Raw genomic sequence first — 12,014 nt, forward strand, 5'->3', positions numbered from 1 at the left:
GCATGAGTGTCACATGTACTCCAAGCTCATTTACACAACCAGCAAAACCAGGTCTACACTCCAAATCAAATTCACGCACCTCTGGAAGGAGGATGAAGAACATATCGATAGGCAACTGTTGCTAGGCTACCAGTGGCGAGTCTGCATTTGGGAGGGAAGGTGGGCAGTTCGATGAGTTAAACGTTCCTCAATTTTATTTTTAATCTTTAGAGTGCTGATCGCTATAGGTCAACAGACAACCAAAACACCAGACTACAGTATGTGCTGCCTACAGTAAATGCTGTAAAGCACATGTATGTTTAGTGTCCGGACTGTGTCCTATGTTGAGGAGTTTTGTTACACTAGAGTTTTGGGGCCTTCACATTTACGTCGCACCGCCGATCTCATGGATCTCCATACGCCTATACTGTATATGGGTATACCGGGTTAGTTTATGGTTATGTATCAGTCATAGTGGCGTGGCCGTGGTCTAAGTTACCCAAGATACCCATATGGAATAGAATAGAATTGACTGAACTGAACTGAAGATACTAAATATGGACTGTTCAGTCAGATAACTCTAACAAATAGATTTAACTAATATTTATTATAGAATGAGAATACAAGTGTGCATATAATATTTTATCTTGGCAATTGGCTCTGCTACATTTTTCTCCCTGCTTGGCACAATTAAACACCATCATTAAACATTAAGAGCAGGGAGATAGATATATAATAACAACCCCCCCATGGGGAACAGAAATAACAGAGCCCACCGGTGGTGCTGGGGTGTGCTGGTGGGAGAAAACATCACATAAAAACCAGGAACCATATGCAGAAGGAAGGCAGGAAGAGCATGCAGTCTAGGAGTGCTTAAATACCCTCCCAATTGGTCAGCTGACTGCCACATCAGCGTATGACGTGTGGGTCTTGCAAACACTGAATACACCCACATAGTAATGCAGCATATTAACCCCTCGCGTATTGACCGATTCCGTAACGGGTCTCATGGTCGCAGCCTACGTATTTCCTGTAGGCGGAGACGACACATCTGCGGTTTCCCCGTGAATGGAAACTCTAAAATGTTACTCTTTTACCTGCTTTTTACTAACACTAACATTACAAAGATGCCCAGAACATTGGGATGAACCTGTGTAGTTTATGGCTGCTCCAACAGTAGTGGCAACATTAAAAAAAAAACAAAAAAAACAACGGAATGTCAAATTATCTACCGCGGTGGCTGAGACCAGAGCCATTGAGTAATGGTTGAGACAAAGCAGTGAAAGGTCCTGAAAGATACATAACGTCAGTCTTACCCAATACCCAATCTTTCTGTTTTAGGAACACAAGGCTGCTGTACTTTATACCTCATACTTTAATGCTTAGTATGAGGTATTCATCCCGATGTTCTGGGCATCTTTGTAATGTTAGTGTTAGTACAAAGCAGGTAAAAGAGTAACGTTTGAGGCAGACTAACATCAGTCACTTTTCCATTCACTGTAGTAGAAGCTTGGTGCGGGGAAACCGTAGATGTGTCGTCTCCGCGACCATGAGACCCGTTAGGGAATCGGTCAATATGTATGCGCCCTTGAGCACAGCATGAAGCCGCTCGAGTATACCTGACTGAACTAACTCTTCAAGCTACGTATCATTTATTGTAGTGGTTTTCAAAAACAGGGAGCAAATGTTCAAAATGTGTATTCAAATTTCAAATGTCCAAAACAAAGCACTGCTGAACAGGGATCTCCATACATGGGGATTTGTGGATTTATAGATATTTTTTGAATAACTGAACCTGACTGGTCCGGCTTCGGACCACATCTGCTGTTAATGGATCACTGCTGCTCTTTAGCCTAATGCTGGTCTGGTCCCCTTAAGAGTTAAGAGGACCCATGTTAAATGAATGAGAAATAATCAAAATACCAGATATAAAATAATAAACACATACCCATTCCATTTGAAATGGGACCCGCCCCCTCAGGGGGCCCCCGACTGACCGTCAGTCACTGATGCCTCAAACTCCCTGATGCGCATCAGCTCCCGGAAATATGTGCAGAAATGTTCCCACCAGCAGCTTTTTCAGAACGCACGCACGCACGCACGCACGCACGCACGCACGCACGCACGCACGCACGCACGCACGCACGCACGCACGCACGCACGCACGCACGCACACACACACACACACACACACACACACACACACACACACACACACACACACAGCATATACAGTAGTATCTCTTTCTCATCATGACTTCAGACACATAGAAGTTCGACTAGATGTCCCAGCTCACAGACAATGTGTTAGTTGATCTGTGTTGATGTGTTCCAGAACTCTCAGCATTCCACAAGGACGTCTTTCTCTCCTTTTGGTTCAGGTCTCATCCCGGCTCCAATATGGAAGAGCATAGCTGAGAAGATTGCATGTTGACATTAAACCCCACAGAATGTATAATGAAGGCAAGGCAGTATACAGAATGTGATGTAACAGCGGGACTGAGGTGAACTCACAAACTGTCCCCCTCCGTCTTTTCTCTCTGTATTAGTCCTTGATCACATGTGCGTGCGTGCGTGCGTGCGTGCGTGCGTGCGTGCGTGCGTGCGTGCGTGCGTGCACACACACACGACATAGGAGCTTTATAGAATACAATATTCAAAAACTGTTACCTCTATCTATTTCTTTCAATTCCTCCTCTCTCTCTCTCTCTCTCTCTCTCTCATTGACAGGCAAATAGACGCCCCTAACTAATACACACACACCATCGCTCTTCTTCGTGTTCCTCTCAGTCTCCCTTTTTGCCCCTCTACTCTTCTTCCTTCTCCTAATCCATGTCTGTTTTTGCCAAGTCAATGAAAGGGGCTTAAGCTATCCGATAAAAAAAAAAAAAAAAGGCTATCCGATGTGGGAGAGAGATGAGACTCGCTGTTCCTTTAAAAAAAGAGATGCGAGTCAGAAAATGTCTTTCTTTCTTTCTTTCTTTCTTTCTTTCTTTCTTTCTTTCTTGTATCTCCTAGACGTCTCCTTGTTTGCTTATCTGTCAGTCAGGTGAACGTGTACAGTAGGTGCTCTTAATCTTACATCACACAGAGAAAATGCAAATATGAAGGATGAGGAACCCAACTGATATCCAAACCTATCCGAAATGCGGCTGCCACACAATAAGACTGCACCGTAAACAGTTGAACACACTGTAAAATACTGAAAGTGACTTTCAGTTATATTAACATGAAGATTTCACTGTATATGCCTTACATAATGTCTTCATGAGTTGAGTTACATTTGTGTACAAGCTAACCTCATGAATATCTAGCCACAGGGGGGGTCCTCCTCCCTTGGCCAAGAGATATACAGTATTACGTTTTGGTCCTCAGGCAGTACTAAAATGTTTTAAAAAAAATTGATGATTTATTTCACCCTGTACTGTAAGTCAGGTTTCCACATTTAAAGCTAGTAAAACATCTGGCAAGAGTTCCTGAGTGCACGTAAGCTTGTCCAAATATTTAAAGGTGTTTGTACTACTACCTTCGGACAGCTCTGCTATCCACAGGAGGAACGATGGAGTGCAGTGCCTGAAAGAGAGAGTGAGTGCGAGAGAAAGAGAGACACAGAACAGGCGGGAGAGAAAGAGAGGGACAGATAAGCAGAGATGAGAGAGATAAAGTGACAGAAGAGACAGAGAGAGAGAGAGAGAGAGAGAGAGAGAGAGAGAGAGAAAAGGATCCAGTTGGTGATGATGGGGACAGAGAAAGTAGAGGAGGAGAGGTCAACAGAGGCTGAGAGAGAGAGAATAATGAGCCAGAAAAACAGGAAGATGGGGAGAAAACGTGATGCAGCTAGAATGTACTGTAAGAATGTACTGGATGAAGCAAAAGTAGAAGTGGCCAGCAGTAATCCAGATTGCATGTGTTGTGAGATTAACATGGCCGCCGTGGGAAAATAAGGACTCACATGCACAAATGTGAGCACACACACACACACACACACACGCGCGCACACGCACATGCACGCGCACACGCACACGCACACAGACGCATGCACGCTAACATCTGTCAGAGTGTGCCTGATGCAGGCCAGGACATCACAGCCCAGCTCCTTTCGAAATAAACAGCAGCTGGAACCAAACGATGCCCGCTGTAACAGCGCTAACTGCAATTACACTAATGTCCCCTAGAATGACAGACTATAAACATTCAAAAAGTGCTCTGCATGGATTGGATCTAAAAACAAACGGCCCTTGATTGAAGATCCTGGAGTTATTTGGTTCTTACTGTATTTTCTGCCCTGGGCTTGGTTAGCTCAAAATCATATACAAATGGTAGATGACGAAATAGTTGTGTATATCGTGGCTGAGGGTGGACACTTTGTATGTCCAAAACTTTTCAGGAAATGGAAAAAAAGGTATCTGTGTTCAAACTGAACATACAAATTATACTAAGATCCCCAGAACCACTGGCCACTCTTGGAACACAAGCTCTTGTTGATTCTTTTCATTGTTTACTTATTTTTGTGTGACTATTTTACAGCAAAGTAGGGCATTCGTTTATGGAAAAACATTAAAAGTTGAAATATGGAGATACAAGGTTTGTGTAAATGTGTGTAAAATATCATTATCATCATAATAGCGACTCTTGTGTAAATGGATGGAGTTGTCTAGTGTACTATTTACAGCTGCATCAAACAATGGCTTATTAGCTTCCATCATTCCATTTCTATTCTGGCCTCAGCTGCTCTTCTCTCTCCTCTCTCCTCTCTCCTCTCTCCTCTCTCCTCAGCTGCTCTTCTCTCTCCTCTTCTTTCATTTCCAACTGCTTGGTTTGACGAATAGATGTCTGTCAGCCAAATAAATTCGACATCCCTCAACATTCAGATTTACCGTTACCGTTCTCATTTTTGCCATCATCTCAATTATACCTCTCATTCTCAACGGCCATTGTGACCAATTAACTTTCTTTTTTTCCCTCCCACTGAGACCCATGTGCGTTATTCTTCAGTCCTGGTTTCTGGCTGGCACCGAGTTTGTTTAAGCTATGATTCACCATAACAGAGCAATTATTCCTGATTAGAAACTAATCTAGGCGACATTAACTGCTTGGAACTGCTTTTTTCATTTTCTCTCTTTCTAGAATCAACGGCCAAAATGGGGGTCTCATCATCTCTTCAGCTGTCACAACAGCAGCCCTGTCTGACAAAGAGCAGATAAGTGCTGCATCTGAGAGAAATTACTTCAGTTCATCTCCTGTCATGCCAAAAGTGTTACTGGAACTGAACATAAGTGCATGGTCTATTGTTTAGAAGTATTTCTGACATTATTGTTGTTGTCATTTTACTGTGACTTAATTAATTCGCTGGAATTTACTGTGTGTGTTGGGCGATGGCTAATAGAGAGGCCATGTTGTTTGTGATGAGTGATTGGTTCTTATAGTGATTGTTAGCAGAGTGCATAGAGATGTGGGCTTATTGCACAGATACTGTACACTCAGTCACACACACACACACGCACGCACGCACGCATGCACATACCACAGGCACACACACACGTAACAATGCATTGAAGCATGGTTAAGGCACACACACCTGAACTTGACAAAGACACAGTAATGCTTTGATCTGCCTGGCTGTCAGTCAATGATAGCTGTAAGTGCCACCCACTCCAAACCATTATCCCCATCAAAGGCAATATGGGGCTCTGGAGTGTGTCACGCAACGACTGAAACAGACACAAATTACATTTGACATTTAACATGGATTCCAATGAGCAGTTTTTTAGGCTGTGACGCATATCATAGGATGCTTGCTTAAAACTGTCACCAGTGCTGTTGATTTCATCGATTAGATCATGTTTTGGCCAAATGTATTCAAGTAAAATATCTGAAACAATACCTTATGATATGATATGATATGATATGATATGATATGATATGATATGATATGATATGCAAGGGATAAGGGATGAATGGCTAGGTGCTCATTGCTGATAAATAAATCACAGCCAATGTGATTGATTTATTTATAAACAATGACCACCTAGCCATTCATTATCCCACTCATTTCGTTGCTACTTAATACATAAATTAATATTATACATAAATTAAAAAGTATTTCCTTGCTTATGGTAATGAAAGTATTCCAAGTCGGCCCCGCTGAGCGCAACACAGTCGTCTCGGAAAACAAGGAAGTGACTGTTGATCAAATGGAATACATTTTCGGGTACTGAATTGTCTATTTCTTGCTTCAAATGTTTTCAAAAACATTTTTGAGAGCAACATTTAGTTGTAAATGACATTGTCATTGTTTGTTTACATGGCTGCATGTCAAGTTGGATACAGCATAAAATCCAAGCAGGTGCTCTTAGGCTTTGATTAGCGGTCATTATCAAGAAATAACACACCGCTGAATTAAAGCGATTGACCATTCAGAAACCTTTATTCATCCCTGGAGGGAAATGCAGGTGATGCGGCAGCAACAGCAGTAAGAATGAACACACACACAGGAGAGGTTCAGGTCAGGTGTACTTCATTTGTTTGTAACTAGACTAAAGGCCAATTCACATCTTAAAATTATTATTTATTTATTTATTTTTTCAGGTCAAACAAAAATGTCAAGAGTAATCATATGAGTAGGTAAATAAGTTACATAAATAAAATAGGCCACATTCAGTAACAGTAATTTAATGAATATAGAACATAATGCTATTTTTTAACCTATATTACCTATATTTATATGCTTTCAAGTCTGTTACTTGATAAGGTACCATACCGTACAGTACATGTACCAGTGGAAAGTAGAGTCACTCAGTAATGATACAGTACCAGTGGAAAGAACAAACTCAAAAGTGACTCACTCATTTGTTATGCTCAAGTTCACTTGCAGTTAATAGTAAAACATTCATTCCATATGCACTTTAAATGTAGAGGAGAGGCCGCAGGCCACAGCCGGGATATGCTAAGAAGCTAGTAGTTCCAAAGGCACAGGTTATAGCACTCATACTGTACATACACATGTGCGCACACGCACGCACGCACGCACGCACGCACGCACGCACGCACGCACGCACGCACGCACGCACGCACGCACGCACGCACGCACGCACGCACGCACGCACGCACGCACACACACACACACACACACACACACACACACACACACACACACACACACACACACACACACACACACCATATTAAAGGCTTGTAGAAAATAGAAATTGCAGCATAGAAGATGTCTTGTGGAGCAGCTGTCATGTGAAAGAGCCACTATTGAAAGAATATAATTCACAGGTGCATATAGGTCTAAAACTAGAATAAAACATGAAAGCCCTGCACTGTCTCTGCTAAGAACGCACATAGATTAGATCAGGCCACTGGTGGCAATTACACTGGGACAGAAAATACGATTCTTGCGCTTTTGCAACACATAGATCTAATCTTTTACAGTATATGGTTGTATAAACAAAGCAGAATAATCCTATCTCAAGAGGTTTGTGCCTTTTACCGCAGCTGTGAAAAGTTCAGATATGCCAGAGACTGAAATAGAAAATATGATCTTTTCAGCTATAGTGTAAATTAAGCCATAATGTATCCCCCTTCTTCGAGGGAGTACATTCACAAATACACGCTTTAGAAAATAGATGCGATTGAACTATTGCCCTTTCAGACTTATCTCATGACTCCCCTCACATCAAAGCCTTCCTGCTATTTAACATGATGCTATTTGAAGCGTTTAGGCAGCAGTAGACTTTAAGCAACAACTAAGCACAGTATAGAAAGAACTGCGTCTAGGGCAACTAGCTGTTACAATGCACCATTGCACCTGCTTGACTGATGGGTATGATGGACCGATTCTCTCTCTTTTTTTTTTGTTTTTTTTTTCATGGCTTTCGCCTTTATTTTATATATTTTATGGAGGGACAGACATTAGGCTGACAGGAAATGGGGAGAGAGATGGGGGGGGAAGACATGCAGTGAAGGCTGTCGGGATCGGGGAGTCGAACCCGCGGCACACTGCCAGTCTGGATTACCAGCCAAGGTGCCTGGACCACTGAGCCATGGCCCAGGCCCGATTCTCTCTCCTTGTCTCCGCCAGGCCGAGACTATGTTTTTCACCCTGTCTGTCCGTCCGCGTGTGTGTCCGTCCGTCTATGGACATCTAATCTCCGGCACCGATCGACATGAAACTGTGCACACAAAGTCCCTGCCAGAGAAGAACCTCTGCCCCAAATGTTTCACATGGGCCTGTTATTGTGCCACCAGGATGGCGATTTTTGGATATTACTCCTACAGCTTTTGTCCAAACATCATGCAAATCGGTACACATTATCTCTATAGTCATGTGATCATGACAAATCGTTCCGATTTTTCATACTCCAGCACTTTCATACAGTGCTGCCCCACAATAATCTACCTGACCTGGCGGAGACCTACTGTCCTCCGAGGAGCACTTTTTCTAGTTATGACCAGAAAACGTGCGTGCGTGTGTGTGTAACATTGGAAAGGACACCACATGCAAACAAAACATTAGAAACAAATTATAGAACAGAGGAAAATTATTTGGCTTCCGAGTCTGGCTGCCTGACTTGATTAGTCACTGTGTGAGTGTAATCAACATGCACAAAAAGTACCTCCAATCACCCAGAACAAACTTCCCTGTGTGTATTACTTTCATGTCCTGAACTCCATCATTATTACCAGCAATATCTTTTCAGATCCCAAATCTTCCTGCCAAAGAGTCTGTTAACTATATGATCCCATGCAGATGTTTTGATTTGATGTACAGTATGTACACTATTATATCTATCTGCCTCACCTGCCTCTATCTGATTACCTGGGTTTGTAGCAACCTGTCTTTCTCTATCGACATTATGTAAGAATGTATGTCAAATAATAATTATAATTAATCATATTAATGTAAGATGGCGCATTAAAAAACAACCCTTACACATGGTTTTCTATTAAAAAACTGTTTCACGCATTATTTCTTCATAAACAGGCATGTTTGAACACTCGGCACAGTGTCAGTCCTGAAGAGGGAATCTTGAAAAAAACAAGAAAGTGGCCGCACTGCACACGCTGATAGCCAAAGTGCCAACGCGTCGCGATGCGACACGCTTTGAGCTCGTAGATCGGCTATTTTTGCTACTTTTGTGTGCCATACTAGAATGTTGAAGTGGGACATTCATTTACGAAAAAATTATGCAAGCAACTACAGTATATGTAATGTGGCCCCCTGGAAAGAGTGTGGAAATATAGTGGCCCTCTCCATCATTAAAGTTGCCCACCGCTGAACTAAGTGTAGCGTTTGAGTGGAAAATACGATCTAGAACATGCAAATCATACAGAGAGGACATTTTTAGATGCATGCATGAACAGTTGAAGACTTGATGAGAAGTGGATGCTAATTTTCACAGTGTTTTGGTTTTAGACTGCAGCCTGTATTTAGATATCCAGACATCCAGTCTGCCTGCCCGCCAGCCCACATCCCTCACATGGTCTTCTCGACGTATTGCTCCTTTCTCTACCTTTCTTTGTTTTCCACAGCTCAGCATGCACGTACAGTACAGTACAGTACAGTACAGTACAGTACAGTACAGTACAGTACAGTACAGTACAGTACAGTACAGTACAGTACAGTACAGTGCACGCACGCACGCACGCACACACACACACACACACACACACACACACACACACACACACACACACACACACACACACACACACACACACACACACACACACACACACACACACACACACACACACACACACACACGATCCCCACAACATATGCACCATGTTTGACTCAGTAATAAACTGTTCAGTTCACAGTGAGTTTCCTCTGTAGTTGCACAGTTGCCAAGTCCATTAAAAGCCATTAGATACAGAGCAGGTCTGAAACAAGGGACGTTTTACAATCTGGCCAGACGTCCAGGTTTGTGCAAGCAGTGAAAGTTACATAACATTGATTCGCTGTTCGCTGTTCAAAGCCTTTTCCTTGCAGCTGAACTCAGTGGCGTGGAGAGAATGTGAGAGCTGTCCAGAGGGCCTGTCTGCGTGTGCTGCTGTGGGGAGAACGTTGGAGGAACACAGTATAGGCCTACAACACGGACCTGTATTTGTATGTGAAGTGAGCAACATACACTATCAAATTCTGAGTTAAAATAACACTGTACAGTGTATACTGTAGACCTCTTCATAGTATACACACTTAACATGTCATGTTTTTTAACTTTTTTGATTGCCAGAAGGACAAAAGGCCCTCCTTCAAACATTTGTTTTGATATATGGGAAATGATCTCATCAACCATCATTTCAGCTGAAATTGCCTTTTAACTGAAACCACAAGTATTTCTCTTTCATTCTCTCTATTTCCTGTCCAGTCAATTAATTTTGTCCTTTCATTGTTCTCCTCTTGTCATTCAGTAAAGCATCAGACCTAATGAACTAAGACAGCAAAAGTTCAACTCATTCTGTGCAATTTAAGTTCAAGACCAAAATTGATAAGAAGGTGAGTGTGGCAGATCATCTGCCGCAGATGGTGTCTTTTATCCTATTAAAGATGAAAAGGATTACTTTCAATCTGCCATGGAAATCATTGGTCTGCAGACTCTCCTGCATCTATCCCGCTTTACGTAATACTAATTCAAGGTTTATGTGTCACTCACTCATACAAGTAAATGCAATTCAATATTGGTGTAACATAATCAAAAACTAGGTATAATACAGGTACAAAATCTAAATGTAGCACTACTATGTAGCCTACTGTAAAGGTCTCTGCACACTGCTGCATTTTTCAGATTTTTAGCAGTGTTTTCCGGACCTTAAGTGTACTCTAAAATAACGTGTGAGGGAAAAAAAACATAAATATAAATGTATACAGGCAAATTACTAATTCTGCATTTTCCTTATACCTAGGTGGAATATGTTGCAGCCAGGGGGGAAATATACAGAAAAGGTATCATTACTAAATTCACCGATCGCTGTCTGTCCTATTCCGGGTCACCAGTGAAATGCATGTTGGGACGGCTTCCGGGTCACCAGTGAAATCAGGGAAAACAACTCGGACGGGGCATGTTAACGTGAACACGCACGCTGTTTCGACACCACACTGAACATCATTTGCTGTTCATATATTCAGAACGGGTGGCCTGGGCCGTGGCTCAGCGGTCCAGGCACCTTGGCTGATAATCCAGCTGGCAGTGTGCCGCGGGTTCGACTCCCGATCCTGACGGCCTTTACTGCATGTCACCCCCCCATCTCTCCACCCATTTCCTGTCAGCCTACTGTCTGTCCCTCCATATAATATATACAAATAAAGGCGAAAGCCACAAAAAAAACATAAAAATATATATATATATATATATATATATATATATATATATATATATATATATATTCAGAACGGGTAAGGACTAGTACAATATAATTGGAGAATACATTTACAACCGGCATACAGAATCTACAAAAGGGACCAACATTTTACAATTTAAATAGTGTACATCAGGGTGCCCAAAGGTAGATCGCAAACTACCAGTAGATCACAAAGTATAAAATAAAAAACTCTTTTTGGCATCTACCACTTGATTTATAGTCAAGTAGCTCAAACTCACAATGCAATACTTTGTTTTCAAGAGTGTTGCACAGAAATGTCAGTAGCATTAGAAATGTATATATGAAAACCCCTACAAATTCCATTCCCCCCAATATTTTCCATTCCAAGTGTATTTGTCTACTCTAACATGTACTGTCGCCGGTATTACAATTCCCCTTCAGGTACATTTTGTAACTATTTTCATCATTGGGATATTTTTGGGGTGGGTATAGATCTTGTTGAGCTGGTCATTTTAAAAGTAGTTCTCAAGTCAAAAAGGTGTCAGCACCCCTGGTGTACATTGAGCAAAAGTACAGTATTTTCAGGAGATATACAAGAGATTTGGCCCAGTGTTTACACAAGATTGCAGTTGACATTTCAGGGGAAGACAAAACACGCTTTCTGTGTCTCTCTGTGGGGACTTTGTGACAACGCAGGCGTTGAC

This window comes from Electrona antarctica (genome assembly GCF_951216825.1).
Source record: "Electrona antarctica genome assembly, chromosome: 1".
Classification (NCBI taxonomy): Eukaryota; Metazoa; Chordata; class Actinopteri; order Myctophiformes; family Myctophidae; genus Electrona; species Electrona antarctica.